This window comes from Paralichthys olivaceus, chromosome 10 (assembly GCF_024713975.1).
Source record: "Paralichthys olivaceus isolate ysfri-2021 chromosome 10, ASM2471397v2, whole genome shotgun sequence".
Classification (NCBI taxonomy): domain Eukaryota; kingdom Metazoa; phylum Chordata; class Actinopteri; order Pleuronectiformes; family Paralichthyidae; genus Paralichthys; species Paralichthys olivaceus.
The window spans coordinates 6,714,571-6,738,395 of NC_091102.1; the positions used below are offsets into that span (position 1 = coordinate 6,714,571).

The window sequence follows — 23,825 nt, forward strand, 5'->3', positions numbered from 1 at the left end:
CTGCTGTCATCTTCTAACATTTCTCTTCCACACAGTGACCATGAGGAGGTCGGGTTAGAACACCCGTCACCCGAACGTCTCCCTGCCTTATCGTGAAGAGCTCATAAAGATCCACTCTCGTCCTCTTCAAGTAGGCTAATCCTTGTGTCAGCCACACGAGGGAAAGGTACCGCACACACACAGAGTGCCAGGCTGAAGTGCTGAAACAGAGTGACAGACTATTTCATCCCCGAAAAACTTGTGATAGCTGAGAATTGTTCTGCCAAAGAACCATTTCCCATAGGTGATTAGATGCATATTCATTAAGATTACATTCCCTTCAATATGGATTTTTTTACTCTCCTTCTCTGAAACGCCATCTGACCAGTTGAGAAGATTAAGTAAGTGGGGACGGATGATGAAGTGGTTTGATTTCTAAACAAAGTGCTACTAATTATATTTGCCCTCTGCGGTTGTAAATGGAGTGGAGAGTTGAAAGGTCAACCATTTAACCCCTTGCTGACCCGTCACCTCTGCCCTCAAACAGAGTGATTCTCTTGACATCATGAGACTGATGAGCAGAGGGACTGGGCCACATTCTAATGACTTTTTTTTCAATTATTTCCATCAGGAATAATAATAAAAAAAATCATAACAAAGGTCATTGACGGTAGCAACTAGAAGCCTATTATAGTTCCTGTTTTCTACCAAACTATTGTGGCTCTTTAACAGATAGACCCAACATTGGGTTGTCACAAATAAATAATATGGATGGGACAGAAAGAGGCAATTTGGATCCTCATTAAAATTTCGAAAGTCCTGATGGTCCTCTGAAAATTGAACCAACTGTTCCAATGCAACCTTAATTTTATGCTACAGTAAGTGCAAATTAGTTTAGAAAAAATTATTTTTAATCACACTCCGCCGAGTTAATTTACTGTGTGGTAATTTTCCGTGCTCCCCTCTTAGCATCACACTCCGTCATGAACCACGATGACTCGTATAATCTATAATCACCCCAGGTCCGCCCTTTGTTCACACTCAGGGTTTCTCTCAAACTGTCGAGGCTCCATACGCACTTCATCAACGCAACCACAACACAGGATCTCACATTACATCTTATTTGTTCTTATACTGATGAAGATACCTCCACTATTAAAGATTTTAAATGTATATAATTGCATTTACTTACTTACACAGCAGCCAAATCTTTCAAGCCCCTGTATACATGAAAAATAACGTACTAATAGAGTTTTTGCTTATTTTAACATAAACATCTGTTAAATCTGAACAGCTTTTTTTATTCCATTTCAAGTAGAATGGTTCTCTCTGCCCGAGGCCCAACAGTCTGCTTATGAAACATTTAAATTCACTAGATCCAGATTTTTATTTGGATCAGCATCAAATTGAAACAGTCATGGAAACCACTCCCCTAAACATTGTAATCCCCTCGTAATTTTGATCAACCAAGATCCATGAATAAGTTGATGGTTTATAATAAAACGCTGAATCTCACAATGTTGAACACGGTAAAAGTAATTCCTGGAGTCGCGTGAAAATTTGATGGGTTCTGCTTTGAGTAATCCTCCACCCCTCCACAAAGTTTAATGGAAATCGGTTGAGTAGATTTTGCTCAACTCCGCTAACAAATAAACAAATGCAGATGAAAACATAACTTCCTTTTACCACCTGAATATAACACAATTGAATAATGATATATAGTTTATAACAAACTATGAAATATGATCTCAAGATACAAATTCACACTTCAATGACTCAATGCATATTTAACATTACGGTCACTTCTGTGAATCACAGACAAAATATTCGAGAAAAAACTGAGACATAAAAATATTTAAAAACATATTTGTCCTCATTTTCCTTTAATATTTGATACATAGTTTTTCTCCAGTTAGAGACATTTTCTAAAACTGTGACTACCAACAAATTTATCAACAACATGAACATAAATAGAAAACATGTCAGAATCTGTTCCTCCTTCATGTTTATTAGCAGGCGTTGATCAGCTGACGTTTGAGTGGCTGCTGTTTCCCTCCACAGTTTGAAGATGCTTTTCAATGTCATGTTTCAAGATCAGTAGAGTTACTGTTCCCTCAGTCCTACAGCAACATGAATTCCACAGTGATGACTAAATGATGCACTGTTCCATTAAAACACAATGAAAGGTCACATTTGTTCTTGGACGCTTTTGCTAAGTAGATGTTTTTTTTCCCCTTCCACAATATGAAATAACATATTTTAATGATTTGGCTCATCATACAGCAGATACAGCCCAGATTACCATGAATTAAGTGAAAGCGAAGTTCAGCAGGAATTATTCTTCTGATGTCGGAAAATTTCCCACGGCATCCTTCTCCCTGATTGGTTGGAACGGAAAGGCAACTTCTGAAGATCTCCGTGTTTCTGAAGAACTCTGAGCAGCTCATGAATTACACATTTTCACTTGGACTGAAACAAATTCGCAGCCTGCCACGAACCACAGCCACAGGTGTCAGAACAGCCAATGTGGAATGAACTTTATAGGGCATCTATGTCATAAGTAATGAGTGGTTAAGATTAGGATCCAAAAATAATTTGCTCGTTGTACCAGCTCATGAATTATCAGGTCGCAGCATTCTTAGTTCAATGGTAGCAAATGTGTTTAAATAACACAGATGCTGAAGTTTCTCAGATCTTCTCCTCTTTCCTTATGGACACTGAACCTTTTGATTTCCTGAGGGTTTGAATTTCATTTCGATCACAGACATTCTGTTGTCTATTTATTCTCTTTGTCCTTTGTCAGTGATTATAATTGATGGTTACGCACATGTAAAGATAATTGATGAAATAAATTACATTTATTGATTAATTTGCCGTAGCGTCGTTACGGTAACAAGATTAGCACTGAATATTGAAAATACTAATTGGCGCTAGAGCGAAGACAGTCCATCGCAGTTTAACGTTTATGAAAACTGCATGTACAACACAAGACCATCTATCTTAGTTTCATTAGACATTTTAAAATAGAAAGAGAATATAGCGGAAGGAACCTCCTTTATAAAACCCAGAAGTCAAAGATGTCAACTTCATAATTTCCTCTAACATTAATCTTTCACTTGAGCTCTTTATTCTTTCTTCTTTAGAGAAATAAATGAGGAGCGGATTGTAGCGTGGCAGAGGTCGTGCCATTTAATAGCCCACTACCTTTATGTAGATTACATGTTATTATCCCCGGCCGTTATAAAAGTGAAGTGATTACTGGTGAGTTAATTGGTTTTCAACAGCAACGTGAAAGGGCCAACAACTTGCATCATGGTCACCAGGTCTGAACAGTGTTGCCTCACCTCCTGACAGACGGTATCTTCACTGCTCGCAGCCTTTTCTCTTTGTTGTGTTAGATTGTGTTTTAATCTTTAGTTTCTGTTGCCCAAACACTTTTGCTGAAGTTGGCACGGCAGCAGAGGTCTCAGTGTGCCCTGTCTTACATGGGCATCCAATCCAAGCCTGTCCATCAAAAACAGAAGGTCCAATAGAACAATAAACAGCCCCTCGGGAAATATGCCAGATCTCAAAGTTGGCCCTCATATGAGATTTTGCTCCTAGAACCAGCACATATGTTCCCTGGGGCAGCATGAGCGGCTCCGCCTGGGAGAATGGTGAGAGGAGGAGGAGGAGGGAAAGATGAGAGTCTCCATCTGTCTGTGGATCTAGGGGGCTCACAGACCGTTACATCTCCCCCTAGAAGAGAAGGGAGTCTTGGGCAGATTTCACTGAACACAGACTTTCTCAGTTTCCTGGCCTTGCGCTCCATGGTTGCTACGTTACATGTTACAGTGTTTGCCAAGGACAGGACTGACAACAGAACCGCATATGGCGACAGAAACACATGACGTCTTTATGCCTTTGACTGTTGCAGAGCTTCATTACCTTAGCTCGCCCAATGGAGCAGCTTCAATCCGCTGATATTTTAACAGTTCACCAAACAATTTTTGTACTTTAAATATTTAATTATTAATATAATTTGGAATAAAAATACCCACATGGGGGAAATGCTGAAGTGTATATATTTATAGTATAGCAGTATAGTAGAATACTTATTCAGTGTGTGTTTGAATTTGCTCCTGTGACCCTGGGGGATCGACCATCTCCCCGGCAGACATTGACCATCTGGCCGAGGGGTTTAGAGACAGACACTGTCTGCTGAGCACTCTAACCCTTATCCTTATCTCCATGCCATGTCTCAGATGCCACTGCCACTCTCCCAGGTTCCCCTTCACACCGGAGGAGACGCTCTGAGATGGATGAGAAGCGACAGACAGGGAAGGGAGTAGTACAAAAAGAAAAAAAGGAATCACATTTTTTAGTCGGCCAAACCAAACAGACACATACCATCATTCTATTGGGCAAGGATCCAAATCAATACCTTGTTACTGAAAATGCTTGTAGGTTTGATGTATGCTGTTGTTCTGTCCTCGGGCTGATCGCACATCGCCGGTCCTGAGGTGTGAGCGTCGACAAGAACATTAATTGTGCTCGTGTGAAGCTGTAGCTCGTGGTTAAGAAAGCGTGTTGGTTCCCTGAAGGTGGGTCATCACACATTTTCATGCATGACTCAGATTTCTCACTAATGGATGAAAAAGGCCTTTTCATTATGAATCAGGGCTTGCAACTATTTGTTCTGTGTGGTCAGATGATTGGGCTTGAAGTGCTGCACAAAGGCAATGCAGCAATGTGTGAAGGCGAGAGACAACAAGGGAAGGAAGGAAATCAAGGGTAGAAGGGAATAGAATAATGAAGAGTGGAAGTAAGTGCCCATAGAGACGTATCCAAAAGAGTTGCTGCCCTCACACAGTGCTGTGACATTTCATTAGCAAGCTTGAGACTGATCATGTCCTTTAGGATGGCGACGTGGAGGAGTACTTGTGCTTAATGTTGCTGTGGACATTGATGAACTCCTGTGGCCTTTTAGAAAGTCGACTGTTGGCCTCAAACCTGCACAAGTTCAAACTGAAGGCAGAGTCTCAGTAGCTGTGGTCTCAAGGACATGAATTTTCATTCGGATCGGAGATTTATGGTCAAATATGATTTAAAGATACATTATTAACGTAAAATAATGCACAATATTGCATCATCTGCACATCACAACACGTCCTTATATCTAAGTGCAAATGTTTTACTTGCTTGTGTAATCATCCTGTGACTCTGCACTTTACTTAATAACATTTTTATACAAACCACTACAGTGAAAGATGTATATTATGTACATACATTTAATTTTTATTCTATTGGCTTTTTTCATTTTATGGACCTAATTCTGCTCTAACATATTCTGCTCATATTCATAATTTTAATTGGGGTTATTGCCTTAATATGTTTACATGTTTACTTATTCAGAAAACACAATCTTATCCTTGCTGCTGCTCCTATTTTCAGCTTCTGTCTGAAATTCTCTTAAATGGCCCTTCTCCTGATAAAGCCCAGTCTGCTCTGATTGGCCAGCTGGCCGGCTCTGCTGTGATTGGTCAACTGCTTCCAGTGTGAGTACGACATGTCGGCCTCACCTCTCACTTTGCGGGGCTTTGTCAGGGGACTTGTTATAGGCGTGCATCATGCACGATTGGCCAGACTACTGAAGAGGCCGGAGGATTTCCAGAGGATTTTGGGCTTTTCAAACCTTGTACGTAAAACAAAAAACCTGCCGAACCATAACAGGCCTCCTGTCATTCAGTTTGGTGTGTGAATGCACTGACACATTTAACCAGGACAGCGGTGTAACATGTACAATGTGATGAACACATCATGCCTTCATCAGAATGCTCTTGTTTCTCTTCCTCTCACCTTATTGGGTGACGGTCCACCCACACGTTATCCCCCAGGGAGCAATAGAAATCATGTTATTTGTGCATAATTGTGAATGTAACCATGTGTGAGTCCACCTGAATAAACCTTCGACTGAAGCAGGATGAGAATAACACTGCACAGTACACAGCACTCCGAGCAGATAGGCTCCGCACGCTGGGTCCTGTCTCTCTCTTGTATGACAAATGATTTTAGCTTAAAAGTTAATAGAATAGAAATCGAGGTAGGCTCACATTTTTAAACACACAGCGAGGGTGAGGAGGGTGGAGATGGGATGAAGGACAGACAGAAGGTATTAGAGTGGATACCTGATGACTAAGGAAATAATAGGGATGTCATCTCCTTCCTCTCGAATCACACTTTTCATCTGAGCTGCGTGTTGGACGTGATCTCCCAGCCCCGACTGTGACAGAACTCATAAACCTCAGGCGGCTGTACTTTCCATTCGGACAATGTTAGAATAAGATGTAGCCGCAGCCGCGGTGAGAGTATCAAGAGAACACTGTTATTAATAACTCATACGCACGAGCATGGTGTTATTGAGCTGTGCCACTTACAAACAATGAATGTCACTTGCTCTAAATAAATGTGACGTGGGAAACAATGATTGTTGCCCATTATACGGAGCCTTATCTCCGTGAATGACCCTCAGTTAGAATTCAGGATCTCAAATACAGCTTTAAAATGGTGTATTGAACGTTTACACTAAAAATAATGGAGATAAAGAATACACATGCAGTATCGATTGCAGTAAAGTATAGTGAGGTTCACGCTGAGGTAAATATTCTATACATGTGTGTTTGTCATCTACAGAAGAGATCACCTTTAACATATTGTGTGGGTGGAGAGCAGAGCAAACACACACACTGCTGTACCACACAGCAAAGTAAATACAATAAATATAAGATCAAACCTAATGCCTTTTATACAGTTTGCCTTTTAAAGCCAGAGATTATTGTTTGAATTCATGTCACTATTTAACTCTGATGCATAGAAATGAATACTAAATACTTTTGTTTTAACTCTCTGACTACTCTCCGATATCGTATAACTAAACATGCAGGTTAAATAGACAACTCTAAAAATATGGAAGCATTGAAAGTACAACCTCAATGCAATAATACAGAACCTTTGCACCTGTAATTCCCACTGGAGGATAATTCCATGACCAGAGTTATAAAATAATCTGTGAACACCTCAGATGATTCAGTTTTGTTCTGGACCGTTTCTAATGTTCTAATGTCTCCAGATGGAAACAAAATGACCTGAAAACACATGAAAACAGATTGAGAGACTTTATGAAGTTGGCAGAGGGTTGAAGAGCATCAACATTCTGCCGAACATAATCAGAAACACAGCTGCAGCACTGGTTAACAGGTTCATACTAATAACTGCTAATGTGCTACTTTGGCAAAAAAGTAAGAAAATGTTTTTAAATATTCAGGATTTCTAATTATTTTACATTTCACTGATCTGGACCAGATGTGTTCTCAGTTTTGCTATTCCCTGTATATTGGTATTATTCTACAATTTTACATATGAGAATATCTTAATCTTTATAAGCCTAATCAAGAATAAATAATACATCATAATAAGCCAATTTCTAAATCCACACTATAGTGCAGTTATACTGGCTGCTCCTTTAATTTGCAATGGCCTCCATCACTTTGACATCACTATCGGAACACTGACAGTTTTAGTAGATAGAAGCAGCTAAACTAACGTGAAAAAGATAACAGTGTTAGGACACTAAACCAATATCCTGTAAAAAACTCACTGAATGTCCCATTTAGTTCTTAATCTCTGCATCTACTCACAGTTTGTCACAGCCAACTCTCACCACTCACTTTCAGTAAAGGCCAATTTACTCTCTGGTCAGCTGGCATGGCTTTTTGCTTAGCTTGGTTTCTACTGACTGTGCAGCCCTGCTCTTTCCAGAGGAGCAGACAACGTGTTGTCCGACAGTGGAAACGTGTGTTTTCGAGGGAGCACACTGTTACGATCTTGAATCTCAAAGTCTGACGCTGCAGCAGAGGATTGGATTTGGATCCCAAGTCCCATTTGCAGTCGGATTTAGGCAAAATAAAGCTTACCTTAATATGAGGTTTAGAAAAGATCCCAGTTACGTGGTTATGTAACTGTTGATTCTTTTAGATATTAAACTCTAATCTTAACCATGTCCTGTGCACATAGCAATACAAATGTTAGCAAGGCCTCAGTGTATGAGTGGATATTGTTAAAGAAAACAAAATATAGAATCAAAATCTGAAAAGATGTTGAGCACTTTGGTAGAATCCTCACTTAAATCATTCCTAATTGCATTACGTTCCTCTCTTCACAGTGTTGCACATGCAGTGTTATATACTGAATCTTCAATGCACTGTGCAGAGCTGCAATGCAGTATAGACGCCCGGCCTCCTTATTCTATTGCAATTAATTATTAGTGGATCTGGGTCCTTTGGGCGAACAACACTATCAATACTGCATCTACTTGCTGCGATCAATGAACAAGTTATTTAGGGAATTGGCCGCCCCCTCCTCACACACTGACTCATTCCTGCTCACACAGTCTTATGTTGAAGTTTCTCTTCATCACAGTCTCCTCAAATAGCCTTTATAAAACACATACATCTGAATGCGGCACCACTTTCTACTCTCGACTCCTCATCGCTAGTGGACTTAGTAGTGTATACAGATGCCCCTCCTCCCCGTCTCCATTACAATGAGCAGTCCATTAGCAAATGCCAATAAACCTTCTGTAGCGTGACAGCATGTTCTCAAACAAATTAGAGCCCTAAAGACAACAGGAATATTATTATTTTCAATCCTCCATCATGCGTTCATTAATCTTCATTTAGACTTGATGAGTGTGGCAATCAAATGAAATTATATCCCTGTTGTGGCCTCTTGTGGATACCCCTCTCTCGCACGCGCCCATCCAACGCATTCCCGCAAGCTATTGGAATGCAACAAAATTTCCAAACGACTTCAAATTAATTTTGTCTGATTAGCAGCTAAATATATCACCAAGCTCTTTCAAAGTCATTAACGACGACAACAACAGCGGCGGGAGAAACAAACACAACGCAGAGCTGACACGCTATCGTGCACCAGCAGAATCAGGGGCTTTTTTTATTTTTTTTTTAATTGAAAGATAAATATCACCCAGCAGACTTTGATTCTGCAAACATGACAAATGCGTAGCGCTGGCTGTGAGATCTGAGATGGTGCCTGGTAATTAGAAGGTGTGTGTTCAGGGCCGGGCTCCATTGCTTTAAATCACTGTAATTGCCCCTGATCTCCTCTTAAAACATCACTATTCATTCCCCCATAATTACCGGCACATCTGTGGGAGCACATGTGCCTCGGTGCTCTCTGACATCACTGCTTCACTGTCTCCTTGGCCACGGTCCGCAATCTGTTGGCGGCCTGTGTGATGGAGCGAGCACAGAACGGAGCAGCATTATGAGGATAACTGTAAAGAATGCAACAATTCATTATAACACAAGAACTTTACCTCCCTGTATCTTTCCACGTTACCGAACAGCAGTGATTTCTTTTCGAGCTGCTTCGTGCCTGCAGGCGAAGCTCGATATAAAATGTGACGAAACATGTAGGGAGGTTCATGGCAACACTGCTCTGCTTCAGCAAAGTGCATTTCAAGAATTCCGGGTTACTTTGAAAAGGCAAACGGTCACGACAGGCGATAAAAGGACTGTATATAGCCTCAATATGGTCATTTACAGCGGTTTGGACAAACACATCACATCCGTAAGTCTGCTCTTCAGGCAATATAAAATAAACTGTTTTATATTCCCTAGTGTTGTGACTCATTTTCAACAACACATTATTTTTATGTACAGTTTAAAGAAATGCTCACAGACTCTAAAACTAATCCATCATGACGAACACTTTCATTTCATCGTGCCAGCGTTGTTTTTCATGACTGTATGATTTCAGTCTCTTTCAGCATTATACCTTCAAGACAGTTTCACCATGAAATAAAAACAGGAACACACCATACGCACACTGGACATATTTCATATGGTGTTTATATGGTCAGGTATCTCATGAATAACTTTGACTAAAGATGCTTTGACATCTACTTGGTTTGTTCGGGACCTTTGTTTTGTTCCGTTTGGTCTGAACAAAAACAGTCCAGACTAATAGACCAACATTTATTCTGGACGAGAGGTGGTCTCACTCAATCTCAAACAGTGTCAAAAACAATAATGAAAGTTTTCATTGATTTTCTCCATTCTAACAGAAAGACCATGAGAACACGCCGACATCAGACATTCACTTGTAGACGAACACGTGATACAGAATTCTTTGGTGCGCTCCCTGAACTGAAACCAAAACTATCGGAGTCAAATGTAAACAATGAAACAAGACGTGACCCTTGGTGTGACTCGTTAGCTGTGATGGTGGTAATGACACTAAATTACTGCAGGGCACGTGAAACTACAGCGTGACCTTTGAGGATGTCACTGCAAAAGAAAACAGGGTTACCATGACAACTGTAATTGAAAGTAAACAGAAGAAACTTGATTTTCTCGACAGATGCTTCCTGGAGACCTTCGCAATAAGTCCTCCATAACCCTCCATTTAAAGTTTGTGAGTTTATGTTTCCACCTGTGATTGTTTGTCCGTCTTTCTCTCAGCAGGGTGACACAAAAACTACTCAACTGATTTGCACTGATTGTTTTTTTTTGGAGGCTGTGTGGCATGACCCGAGGAAAACCCATCACATTTTGGAGGGGATCCAGATCAACGTGCAAATCCAAGATCTTCTTAAACAAGGTGAGACGCGGTCTTGGTGGAAATATGCTTTCTCCGAAATGCCTTTTTAGGAAAGTCATGAAATAATTGGACAAATTAAAAATTTGACCTCATGTTATACTGATAAATCCCAATCCCATTACAAAATTCCATGGCAATTCACCAAATGGCTGTTGAGATATTTCAGTCAGGACCAAAGCACCTGAAGGCCCATATTGTCTTCCCATAAAGCCAAGCAAGTGTTGCTAAAAATATCCAATAATGAATCAATGACTCTGAATAAACACTTTATATATTTATGTTTTCATTTTATATAAAGCAGATGCAGACAGTAGTAAATTGGCTGTTACTTGAAACCACTGTAATCACCTTTGGACTTGGCCCGCTGCCATGCTATTGATTTAAATAGCGAGAAAGAACAGAGAATTATGCGGGACAGCTGTCTTTTATAACAGTCTCACCTTGACACTTGGCTGTACATTCCCGTCCATTCTGCTGAGTCATTGTTGACAAACTTGGGCGAGACACAACGAGGATGAAACTTCTGATGTGGTGTCCACGCAGGCCCGAGGCACCAGAGATCCTGAGTGACCCAATTCTCAGCTGTCCTAGATCCAAACACAAGAAACCAACCAATGGAGAGACACTGAGGGAGGAATGTCGAGTGAAAAAGGGGGAGGCGTTAAAAAGCAAGGACCTAGAGAGGAAGACATGAAAGAAGAGGATGACAGAGGTAAAGGTGTCTAAATTCAGGGGCTGCATCCTTCGCAGGCTGCTTTTGAAGACTGATTGTGCGACCAGGTTGCCCCATTACGAAGGCTCCTTCAAAAGCGGCCAGCAAGTCCATCCTTCCATCCATGAAAGAAAAAATGAAAGTTGGATCCTTCCCAGGCCCAATCTATCCCAACGCCCATTACGCTTCAGTGGCGAACCATTTTTCAAAGGCACAGACAAGCGTCAAGACTTCCAGTGTTCGAGTGTCATGTTTCATCTCAACCGAACAGCTAACGGTGCACATGTTAAAACAAGGGGCATCAAGAACTCTCATGTCCAGCGGGGTGAGCTGGTGAAAATCCTCTGTAGACCAGACTGTCTCATTTCGGTTTGGCCTTCATGGTGCACGCAGCCCACGGGGGGAGGCGGTCTTTACGGGCCACGTCCTCCGAGGGATGTTGTCCCTGAACTGAGACATTCTCCTTTCTAGTTCCTGTTTGTAACAATGCAGTAAATTTATATTTGAAAAGAACAACAGAGAAATATTTAGTCGTATCATTATCTACAGAGAATTATGAATATGAATGCAACACAAAGAGAGCTCCAATTGTCAATTCAGAAATTACAGTTGTTTTCTCCATAAAACTGAAGGCAATGTTTGAAATATGCTGTAATCAAAACAATTCTACCTATAGCGACTTTAATGTTTCTCTTCTGCTGTACATGATAAAAATCATTTTCCTGAAGTCTGCAGTTTTGTTAGTATAATTATGTAGCAATGCTCAGATCTAGCAGCGTTTAGTTAATAATTAATCAATAATTAACTACAGTTAATTAGTTTTGTAATTTAGTGGATGAAAAGATTTCTGTGCAAATCACTTGCACTTAATTAATCTGACCACTGTTTTGTTCCTGTGGTGAGTGGTAGAAGAAGTACGCTGAGTAAAAATATAGAAATACTTTTATTAGTAAAACTGTGCATTATAAAATAATATTGGACGCCGTTAACAAAACATGTCGTATTTATCAGTTTAGAGTTTGTAAACAACAACAATATCCTGAGACCTGCATGATAATGAAGAGCAGAGAAAAAGGATGAGGTGGGACAGCAGCTAAATTATTAAAATGTTTGCACGTTCATCATAAAAAGTCCACTATGCTCCGGGGATGGTTTGGTTTGAAACCCTCGCCCTGATCTGTGCCTTGCCATCATTTTCTCAGCGAGCACAGAGAGAGACGACAGAGAGTTCCTTGGATGGTTGCCTTTCTAAACTACATCCAGTCTATTGAATTTGCCACAGGTGGTCTAATCCTGCTGTTTCATTACTTATCCCACAAAAAACTCCTTCCAATGGACTTTATTTAATCTTGTCTTCATTGGTGCACCAAAATTTCCACTTCAGCCACCACCTTCGGCTTTTTGTGTGTTTTTAAACCTGTGGATATGACTTTGTGCACTATATAAATAATCAGTAGCACACAACATTATTCTTGGTGCATCATAAACTGTTTTCAGACATAACCTGAGGAGGAACTGTAGAGAATTAGGTCCAGACTGCAGGATTCAGGTGAAGGGCAGAGCAGCAGGCCCAGGTTTTTATTTACAGCACATTATCACTGGTGTTTGCTCGTATCACCACAAACTCTTTCTGAAATCTTATCAAAGAATATTTGTTTTCTTTTTCATCCAGAAATGTCATCAACAGACTTTCTGCTGACTTTAAACTCGAGGGGCCAGGTGGAGAGAGTCCACAGAAAGTCTGGATGATCTCACTCGGAGTTCAGTGCATGTCTGAGAGCAGTTTCACAGTATTTGACAGCAGAGGATCCTGGATAACAAAACTCCACAGGGGCCTATTTCCCCATTTACATTCACCCTCTGTCACAACCTGTGTGGCTGTTGGCTTGACCCACACAGACATGCAGCAGAGCATCGGTGTCCCGTCCTTGTCTCTCTGTTTCCCAAGCTTCATCACTCAGGCTCGTGCAGAGCTAATATTAATCATCATAACCTCCCTCCATGCACAAACTGCTCTGATGAAAATAAAACACACTCTGATTCTCATCCACTGAAGCCAAGTCTATCAATAACTGCAGCTCATTTATTCAAGTGATAATGGACACAGTGTCCTCCGGGCTTTGAAATGAAAACATAATTTTCTATTTTGATTTGCCTTTTGTAGATAATTATTTTTTTCTTCATGTATATTAATTTTAGATTACAGAGGAAGGATAATACATTCATAATAACTGCCCCCTCTCTTGTTTCATTTAATTGTTAACTGGGAAGCTTCATCACGCAGAGGTGAAAAATAATTACCTGCTGTATAATTTTACCCCACTACATTTAGGCAAAATACTGTACTTTTACTATTTAAAAAAAAAAATTGTGTAGTTGATTGTGAGAATATTCCACTATTTGATTATTTTGTGTCACATGTCAGGGGTCAGCAGTTAGTTTTCAGTTAGAGGCCACTGTTCTTTTTTTCAGCATCAATAATAGCATGTGCATATTTGCAATTCCTAATTTTTTCACTTTTTTTATTTCTTTTAATTAATTTAAGAACTAATATAATAATAGTATAACACAGTCAGGGGTCACTCTACCCCATAATGATTGCCTCTCCTACGATTTGTTATATATATATATAATATGCATACCACTGTCACTGTTTTTATATGGGCAGCAACATCACACATCACCACAGCACATATAATTGTTAAAAAGCAACAAGGGAACAGTTTGATTTCTCTCGTGGTGAATGCTTTTATTCTCTCCTCCCTGTGATCAGGGGTCAGAGGTCAGACTGAGCTGGAGAGCAACACCTTTGTAGCTGGTTGGGATTCAGGTAAACACTTAAGACCCTTCCCCTCAATCACAAGGCAGAAAATGATTCAACCTTCTCGTCAGTAGAGTTGAAAGATGCAACATAACGGCCTAACACAGCTTTGGAAATCTACTTCTTTGTTACGTAGGGCTCAAAGGCTGACGCTCCCACATCAATTTCCCAGATCTTACCAACGGTGATTTAACGGCCCTTTTGCACAAAGGACGTTCCTTATGGTGCATCTGCCACAGAAGAACAGAACAAATCAGATTGTGTGAGTTCCCTGATGAAACAGAGGAGTATTTCTGCTGGGTGTCATCATACTCATTATGAGGCTCCCATTTATAGATCTGAGAAGGTGCTCTCACATCCTTAGAATAGCCATGAGGTCAAAATGAAAAGAGCTTTACTTTAAGCAGACAGAAGTGTGTCAGGCACACGTCTGAAATATGCAGCGCTCCACACGACAGCTTCTATATCTTCCCTGTAAAACACCAACATTTGTACTTTCATTTACCATCCTACTGTACACTGTATTACTCACTTGCTGGAGGTATCGGATGGTGCCTCGCTTTATGTCTCCCAGGGCTGCGATAGAAACCAACGCTGTGCTCTTATTAACAAACAGTGTGGTGTTATTTTGTAGCTAAAAATGATTAGTCAATTAGTTCAGGAGTCAACATACAGGAAATGAATCAGCAACAGTTTCAAGAATCGCTTCGAGACGTGTATTAATCAATCTGGTTTAACCTTCTAAAATGTAAAGTGAGCTGCTTTTCTCATTTTATGTTATTGCAAATAAAACATATTTCAGTTTTTGATTATTGGTCAGACAAAATTTGAATATGTCACTTTGGAACCTTTATAGACATTAAGCTAAATACAAATACAAACTAATCCACAGTTTAACTGATAATTAATCTATAGTTGCAACTGTATATTTAATATTATTATTATATATTAGTGAATGTGTCTAGTTCTCAGCTGAGACATGAAATCAATCAAAGGTAAAAAGTAAAATCACTGTTGGATCTGATAACAACTCACAAACATTTAAAACCTGACAAATGGCCCTCAGAAATAAAAGTGACCAAAAAGTTGTATAGTATAAATTGTATTTTATACACTTATCATAATTCTTTTTATAAACTTTATTTGATTTTATTTACACGGCATCTTTTAAAACTGCTGTTATAAAGTGCTTCAACAAGAAGTAAAATAAAAACAGGAAAACAATTCAACAGCTTTTGAAACCAAAGGCAGCAAATGGTAAAATACAACATCATTTAAAAATGGAAAAAGAAAGAATAAAAGCTTTAAACACTTAAAAAACAATTTGATAATTGTTATGTTCGAACAGGAGTGTTTCACCGGACCTCCATACAAAAGAAATGCCAAACCACATCATTCCATCAAACTATAAAAACAAAGGTATAGTAAAGAAGCAATACAGATTAATTCAGACATTTTAATGTCTCTATATCAGCCAAACCTCTAAAATTGAAAAAAGCAATGGCCCTGGTTTTGAGAAATGACTTCAGACAGCTATGTTTCAAGTCAGGTTTCCTCAGGTAAACTATTCCAGAGGGTTGGGGCCCAAAAGCCACAGCCCTCTGACTGATGAGCAGCTAACAGGCCCTCACCAGAAAAGCTCAAGCTACAGGCTGGTGAGTATACTGATTTAAAAAAGTAGTGAAATAAGAAATGCAATATTTCCCCTCTGAAAATTGCCTCTGCAACAGTTTACCACCGGCTTGCTGTGTCAATGATTAAACAATTTATATCGCACTTTATCACACAGTGAGGCCTGCACATATAATGCAGGTGTTCCAACTCTTGGTAGCTGCATTAATCTCTAGACCCTGTGCAGAATTTCATGGCTGAGTTTAATTAAGATGAGTGATAAAAACATTGCTCGCTACTGAGTGAATATATAAAACAACGGCTTTGTTGTAAGCACAAAGAAAAACTTAATACTAAAGCCGGGCATGAAAGGACTGTCTGGGGGAAACAAAGAATTCCCTCCCTCTGCTGGCGTGTCTGAATATCTGCCATGAGAATAATAAGACCCCCTCATTGAAACACTGGTGAGCACCAGAGCAACAATACATGTTTGAAATAACTATCACAGGGACCATTCATGCAACTTTTGTTTAATCACCCCACTGCCTTCTGCCATTCTGCGCATCCTTCTCTCTCTCACCTCGTGCTCAATACACCTCCACATAGCCCAGGAATCCCATTCATCATTGCCAGTCCAGAGTGGATATTAGTTACCGTGCAACAGCGTGCGGAGGTGTATTATCTCCCCGCTGCTCGTCTCCTGACTTCTCCTGAGTTTCTCATGTAATGGAGTAATTTGCAGAGCAGCTGATTAGAGGCTTGTTGTTGCTGCTGATTGTTTGTGAGTCTTTGTGTTGGATCAGTTTGACCTTTCTGCTGTTCTGTGGATGCTGAGATCTGCTGTGACCTATTGTGTGCGGGGGGGATTGTTCTGGGCAATCAATTAAGAGGCGCACATCCAGTATTCTGTTACAAGTAGCAGAACTATCATTTACATATGTGCCGTATCTAAGAAGAATGAATAAAAAGACATAATGCTTCATCACATTTTAAAGGGACACACTGCACTTTGTACTCTCTTCACAGATCAAGATTTTTTTTAACTATCAAACTTATAGAACACATCATTAAAGATGAATCCAGCGGTTCCCAACCCAGATGTGGCTAAGATGTCTTTAAACTGTTTTAGGCGTTAACTGTAGAAAATGCCCTGAAAATGTTTCACCAAAAAAGCGAAGTTCAGAGAAAAGTGAACATTTGTGTATGTGGCAGAGAATATTCTCGTTTTTCCTCTTTCCTATTAATCATCTCACATTTTGTCATGTGACCCTTTAGAAATGGCTGACCTCTAGGTTGTGAACCTAATTAGTTCAAAGTAATTGCACGTCCAGCTGCAACAGCTACTGTACATCAGTGTGAATAATCCCATGATTTCATATATAATAATATACTGTCTGATCATTTATCTGCAGATTGAGTGCTCTGAACATTGCTGATAATACTTCTGTACAAGATTTTGAATGTAGGATGTGTAATGGAGTACTTTTACATAGTTGTATTGGTACTTTTCCTCTTCTACTCATACGTATTCCCTGAGCAAATAAACAATTTCATTTTTCAAGAAAAAGAGGAAGAAATACATCTTCCTTTCTAAAGTTTGAGGATGCATTTAATATACATCTTGTGCAGGTGAAGAAAATGGAAAGTTCTGAAGGATGGAGGTGTCTGTTCATTCTGCGAACATCCTCCTGTGATGGCTTGTATGGTAAAGAGTGCAGGTGTTAAAGGGTTTACTGAGCATATGGCAACTCTCAGAAGACTTTCTCTGAAATTCCTTCCCTCCGCTTTCCCCCGTAATCTCACTGAGATGTCGACTAGTTTATATTCTCAATGCAGAGCCGTGTGTGTCTCCTCAGGACCTTGGTCTGTGCATGGCATTATACACCCAGCGGGGTGATCAGCCGGGGTCAGAGCCAGCATTTAACCCTCTGTAGCCCCGGCAGCCTCTCTCCCTCCTGGACACCTGTTCTTATTTCACATGGGGAGGCAGCCGTTGACTCCGAGGTGCAAAGGTTGAGATGCTTCTGAAAGAGAAGAGGGGAAATCACTCAACTGGAGAGTAGACTGCTTGGGTAAGAAAGGTCTTTATCTCACACTATTATGATTAATCAGGAACACACAGAGAGGGACGCTGCTCTTTTTGTCCTCCATCCCTCTGCACATAGACGAGAGGACATTTTCTTTACATGTGGAAAATTGAGGATCTATTTTCGCAACAACAGGGATTTCTGCTCGGAGAGGTGTAGGAAATGTTCATTGTTTGGTTGAGAAATGTGTGTGTCCCTGTTCATGTAACTGTATGTATGAGTTCCCAATTCACTGCCAGAAAGACAGACAAAGAGAAAACACAAGTGGAGGAGCCAAGAGGGAGGGGTTCATAGAGGATTTGGGTCATAGATTGCCAAGAGGGATCGTATTATGTGTCCGTGTGCATGTGTCTTTGAACGTGTGTGTTTGCTTGGGGATTTTCTCTCTCCGTCTGTGTGTGTGCCTGTATCAGTTACACAACCGATTTCCTGATTAAAACCAATTACGGTTTTAATGCAGGAAATAGAAGTCATTCGATGGAACAACAAAGTTACTAAGAAGCAATTTAATGCCATTTTTAAATGTAAACAGAATACACAATTGTCTATACTCATGCTAACAGGATGGCTACGCTGGACGGCCGATTGATTAATCTGTTATTACATCACTTTAATCAAGATTTGAAGGTTCAGTGTGAAGAATTTAGTGAAGTGTGGTGAAGTTGCATGTTGCAGGTGAATAACCCCTCACCTCGACCTTCCAAACATGAGAGAGAACCTGTGGTAACCTTCAGTTGTCATTAAAACTCAGAAGATGTTTAGTTTGTCCAGGTTGGGCTACTGTAAAAAAACATGGCGGCGTCAGTAGAGAGGACCCGCTCCCGATGTAAATATAAAGTTTTTAAATATAAAGGCCCATTCCAGGGTAAAGAAAACACACTCGTGAAAACATCAGCAGGATTATTTTATATTCAGTTACTGAGATTGTTGGAGACAACGGACTTCTCTCCCTATCTCTCACCATCATCACCCATTTTGGTTTTGTGTTATTTCAGCAATTTACCATATATCCACCACTGACTTCAGATTATTCCATTATGTTGCTTTTATCTTAGTCTCAGTTAAAAGCTTGAATCGCTTTAAATCCTGTGTGGTCTCTTTGTAGCTACCTCACTGAATCTGGGCTGTGGCAGAACAAACATTCTCGCCCCCCTCAGGATAAATTTCACTTTGACGATCCCAGTAACTTTTCATCAAACTCCACCATCTGCTAATTTGGATCATGAGTACCTGCAAAGTCCTGCAGAAATAATCACCTCCCTAAACCACAGCCCCGCCAGCCTCGGCTGAACATTGTGTTTGCAAATGAACTAAGATGGTGAACATGGTAAACATTGTACAGCAAAGCTTTTATGCCTCCAAGCCGGCTACAGTCAGTGGCTGGAGGCATTATGTTGTCCGTCTGTCTGTCCCATTCCTGTGAACGCAATATCTCAAGAGCACCAAAGGGGAATTTCTTCAAATTTTGTACAGATAGTCACTTGTACTCATGGATGAATTGATAAGATTTTTAAGGTCAAAGGTCACGGTGACCTTGTATGAGTCTGGAAAGACTTATTGAAGTCAAGGCGACTGTTGGGCTTCGGTGGAGGTTTGTGCTGGACTGAGTGCTGCTCTAGTTGTAGATGAAATTCATTTCAGTAGAAAATGTCTTTTGTAGTTACCACCAAGACATAACACAATCACATGCACATATCAGTATCCTCCGGTGCGGGGTCACAGTAAAAGGGGTCAGCCAAAAAGCACCATGTCTGGAGCACTGATCTGTAGCTGTTGAGGGTCTTGCATAAAGCCACACATTTGGCACTGATGTCGGGTGCAATGGGTGAAATGCCAGCCTGTCTCTGAGCACTGGCCTGCGTCCAACTGACACTCTCCCTCGAGGTTGAGGGTGATTGGACCAGTGACCTCCAGAGCGCCGATCAGCCTGTTTAACTGCATGGATAATGGGACCTCATCTATTTACAGAAAAAATGTTACAGTGCAGATTTTAAAAAAACGCTGTGGTTAGCTCAGCTCGTAGCCTCTTGGCTGAATTTATGTGTTTGATGAAGTGTTTAATGTTCAGTACCACTGGGGCGCTCTTATTTTGTAGCTCTCGTAGGCAGCCTTGGGTGCAGGGATAACCCAGTAACTCCACATTCTGTCTGTCATTCACTCCAGTGAGTTGCAGCATTCATCGTGAATCTCCTCTGTTTATTCAGCTCAGGGGTCAGGGGGTGGTGACCCACCACACTAGACTGTCATCACATGACCTCACGGTGACATCACTCAGGGAGAGGCTCAGTGGACTCAGCATATCTGCACTCATCCACTGTCAATCACATCACCTGGGAGGGAGCACACGGTCAGAGGCGATGCTAAATGTTTTCTCTTTGCTGCATTCTGTCACAGCGTCCTGAATGGTTGTAAATATTGTTTTGACATAAGAAAAAGAGACGTCCCTGTGGTTTGGTAGTTGAGTTGACTCAAGGACTCTGTATCCTCTCATAATTTTCCAGGGAAAGACAGATCCGCCTCTGATTATCGCATGTGAAAGGCACAGCAGCGGAGCATACACTCACCACCGGAGGCATATTCATGAGTAATCAGATTTTTCTGAGAGATTTTGGAGAATGACGAGCGATCTTTGCTGTCACTGAAAAGACGAGTGGAAAGATCCTTTGTGCACACTTAGCACACGGAGTACAGTGAGTGTTAGACGTTAGTAAATGTTAGAGAGGACAGAAGATAAAAACATGTTTTTGATAGTGTGGTCAGTGTTGATCTATGGATGATCCTCCTGTGATTGACTGGTGAGCTGTTCAGGATGTACCCCTCCTCTCGCCCAATGTCAGCAGGCATTGGCTCCAGAACCCTGCCCCCCCTAGAGGATAAGCGGCACAGCTAATGGAGGGATGGACTGATCTATGGATGATCCTGCTTTGAACTTTCCCCTTTCTCCCCAACGACTGGAATCTGTGGGTTGTTTGCATATAATTGTTAAGCTGAGATAGAAATCAGAGATTGAGGACTGGGCTCCACATGCATTATCCAGAAATTTCATAGACTGAGATTTGGTTAAAAAGACCGGCTCTGCTTCATTAGCACAGAATGAAGCTGTTGAAACTTTCACAGCTGGCCTGGAAGCACAGTTTAATAACCTGGAATCAAATCATGGGAAGGAAAATATAGTTAAAACTCTGCAGGAGAAAACATTCAGACGTTTGTTTTGATTGAGGTTTAGACTCCAGATATATTTTAATTATATCATGTTTGTCTATAAGAGGGCATATGTACACACAGGAGATTCAAAAGTCACATATATTATCATAACTACAGAGCATCGCTTTTTTAATTTAATGTTTTAATTTGCATTATGCAGACTAGTTGTCTCCATTTACAGTTGTAGCCTCGGGAGTCATCGCTGTGGTTTTGACTTTTCAGCGTTACGCACACAACTGTCATGGCTGCGCATCAACATCTGCGACTGCTGCGATAGTTTAGACTAATGTTTTAATTGGTTCCTAAGAACAGAGGGCAAACCAAATTGCTTTAGTGTCCCAGAGGCTTTCTCTCTTAATGAGATATTCTCCCCTCTCAGGATCAGAGGGGTCCTGACCCACGTGTCGTCACCAGGATATTATTGTAGCAAGCACGCCTCCCTCTGATGAAGAGCACGGGGAGGTTAATGAAAGCAGGAGTCAAGGAGACGTCTGTTCACGCAGAGGAAGGTGCTTCTTTCATGCACAACTTACTGTAGAAGAGAATCATGACTACATCCTTATGTTTTAGTTTGAAATTGCGTTTTGTCCACACAAGTGTTTTGGCTCCTTATCAGCTTTAGGCCCAATCCCATTTCACCCCTTCTCTCTACCCCTCAGCCCTTCCCCTTCGCTTTGCGTGTTCCAGTGTAAAGGTAAGCTGCCCCAATACTTGTTGGGACGGAGGAGTAGGGCCAAGTGTTAGGGGCCAATCTTAGACCCACACTGTAAACAAAGAAATAAGAATTTCCCAGAATGCTAAGCAAACCACAGGCAAGCTGGGAGATAGACCCACAAATGTATCAATTTGTCCATTAATTAGGATTAAAAAATTATGATGATGATTGTAATATCTTACTTTAATATTGTTTTAATGTATTTTGGTCATTTGTTTCACAACAACCTAAAATAAATCTTTTCTTTGCATGATAATCCCGTATTTTCACATAATTTCATGTCCCCTCCCCCCTCTTTGACACAGTGCACTTTATATAACACGCGTATAGCAGCGATGTTATTAAAATTAACTGCTCTAATAATAAAGCATCCGGGCAGGGATTGCATCGGCAGGTTTAGTTTGTAGAAGAAGAGCATGCGGTGACTGCAGAGTCCGTCCACACCTTTCATTAGATGATAAAAGTGGAGAAGAGAAAAGAAGGACACAAGATAGAACGGAGAAGCCGACATCTTTCACCTGTGGTCACCCGTGACAAAGGCTCTTTAAACAGGAACGGATAAATGAGAAAAGATTAGAATCTGTGTGGGCTGTCGGCGTGGAGTGGCTACGTTTCCTGTCCCGCTCTCCTCACTGTGACAAGAGGAAAGAAAGGGAAAGAGAATGAGGGGAGAAGAAACGAGCGAGATGGCCATTCATGCCCGCCAGCCATTTTTTTTATTGTTCAAAGGGTCTTTTGTTTATACTGATGATGAAACAGAGATATCAGAGATAGGGGAAGCAGGCCTACTTTGCTGATAACAGCACATATGACACCAAACTCTTTCCCGCCAGCAAAGCAGAGATGTAGCAGATACCTTGCGCTGAGATCTTATTTTGTCTGCCTCAGGCCGCACAGCACCACCTCTTTCCTTCCTTTAGTTCTCATTCGAGCAGCTAAATGAATCTGATACACCTCATTTAACCCCCCTCCAAGGGTCTGTTGGATTAGAAATCAACCAACAATCTTAACCTACGATCCATTCAAACCTAAAGCCTGTCGATAACCTCATGTCATGGAAGAAAAAGGAAAGACAATGTTCCTATTTCCAGCAACAAGCTGATTATCAACACATGAGTAAATAAAAAACATGTTTTGTTCTCTATCGTCCTCATCCTCTCAAATATCCTGCTTTATTTCAAATTCTTTCTTGATTCTTTGCAGTTTGACACTTTGAAATTCTTAGAATTAAATACAATCAAATTAGATTAAATTAAATTAAAGATTTAAAGATTTTAAACATTCATATTGGAGTTGGCGTCCGGACCAGAGAATGACGTCTCACCTCGATGGAGCTAATTAGTCCAAGTGCTTGTTCACATTAGAGCATGTGAGTGCATGTTAGTCCCTCCCTGTGAAACCATCAGTCCTCCAACGTTTCCAAAGCGATTTTGCTCCAGCTACAGTCGACACGACTCGACAGTGATGTCAACACACAAATCTTCTTCCCTGTTTCTCACTGAGACATGTTTCAAAACAAACACTGTAATCACACTGGTCCCCTGCTCACCACAGTGCTGCAAAAACTGTGCTAGCCATGCTATAGATGCCTTCTATCAAGCTGGTCTGCTGAGTGTGCTCCACTCCCAACAAGAGATAGCTTAACATTAAAATAAGTTTTAAAAACACACATTTTCTGAATAAAACATTTATTTTGCTGCTGTGAAGGTTTTTCTTATTTGGTTGTGCTTATGGTTATGTTTTTAAGGGTCACCCTTTTATTTGGCTTTGCAACACAGAAGACCAGAGGTGAGACTGAAAAGTCGCATCATTTTAGGTTCTTCACACAAGTTAATTTAGTTAATCAATGCTAAACAAAACAGGGTGAAACATCATAATCGACGGCAATGGGTCGACTTTGATACGACAACTCCACGAAAAACTCTAGCTGAAAAATTGTAACAAATTCGTATTCAACACGCCACACTTCCTAGAAATAGAAATAGAGGCTCTTTCAAAAACAAAGGAGTGGAACCAGATCACGCTGAATGCACA

At 40.7% G+C, this 23,825-nt stretch overlaps 1 long non-coding RNA gene across 3 annotated transcripts in view; it reads left to right on the top strand.

Annotated features, from left to right (window-relative positions):
• LOC109637953 (uncharacterized) overlaps positions 1 to 13,387 on the top strand; it is a 34,157-nt gene extending 20,770 nt beyond the window's left edge. Inside the window, exons 3-6 of one of the 3 annotated variants that reach the window (XR_011244366.1) lie at positions 36 to 166; positions 10,503 to 10,641; positions 11,185 to 11,353; positions 13,026 to 13,387. This is a non-coding gene — a long non-coding RNA (uncharacterized lncRNA). The other 2 variants (XR_011244365.1, XR_011244367.1) reach the window with 2 other exon arrangements.
• The last annotated feature ends 10,438 nt before the right edge of the window (positions 13,388 to 23,825 follow it).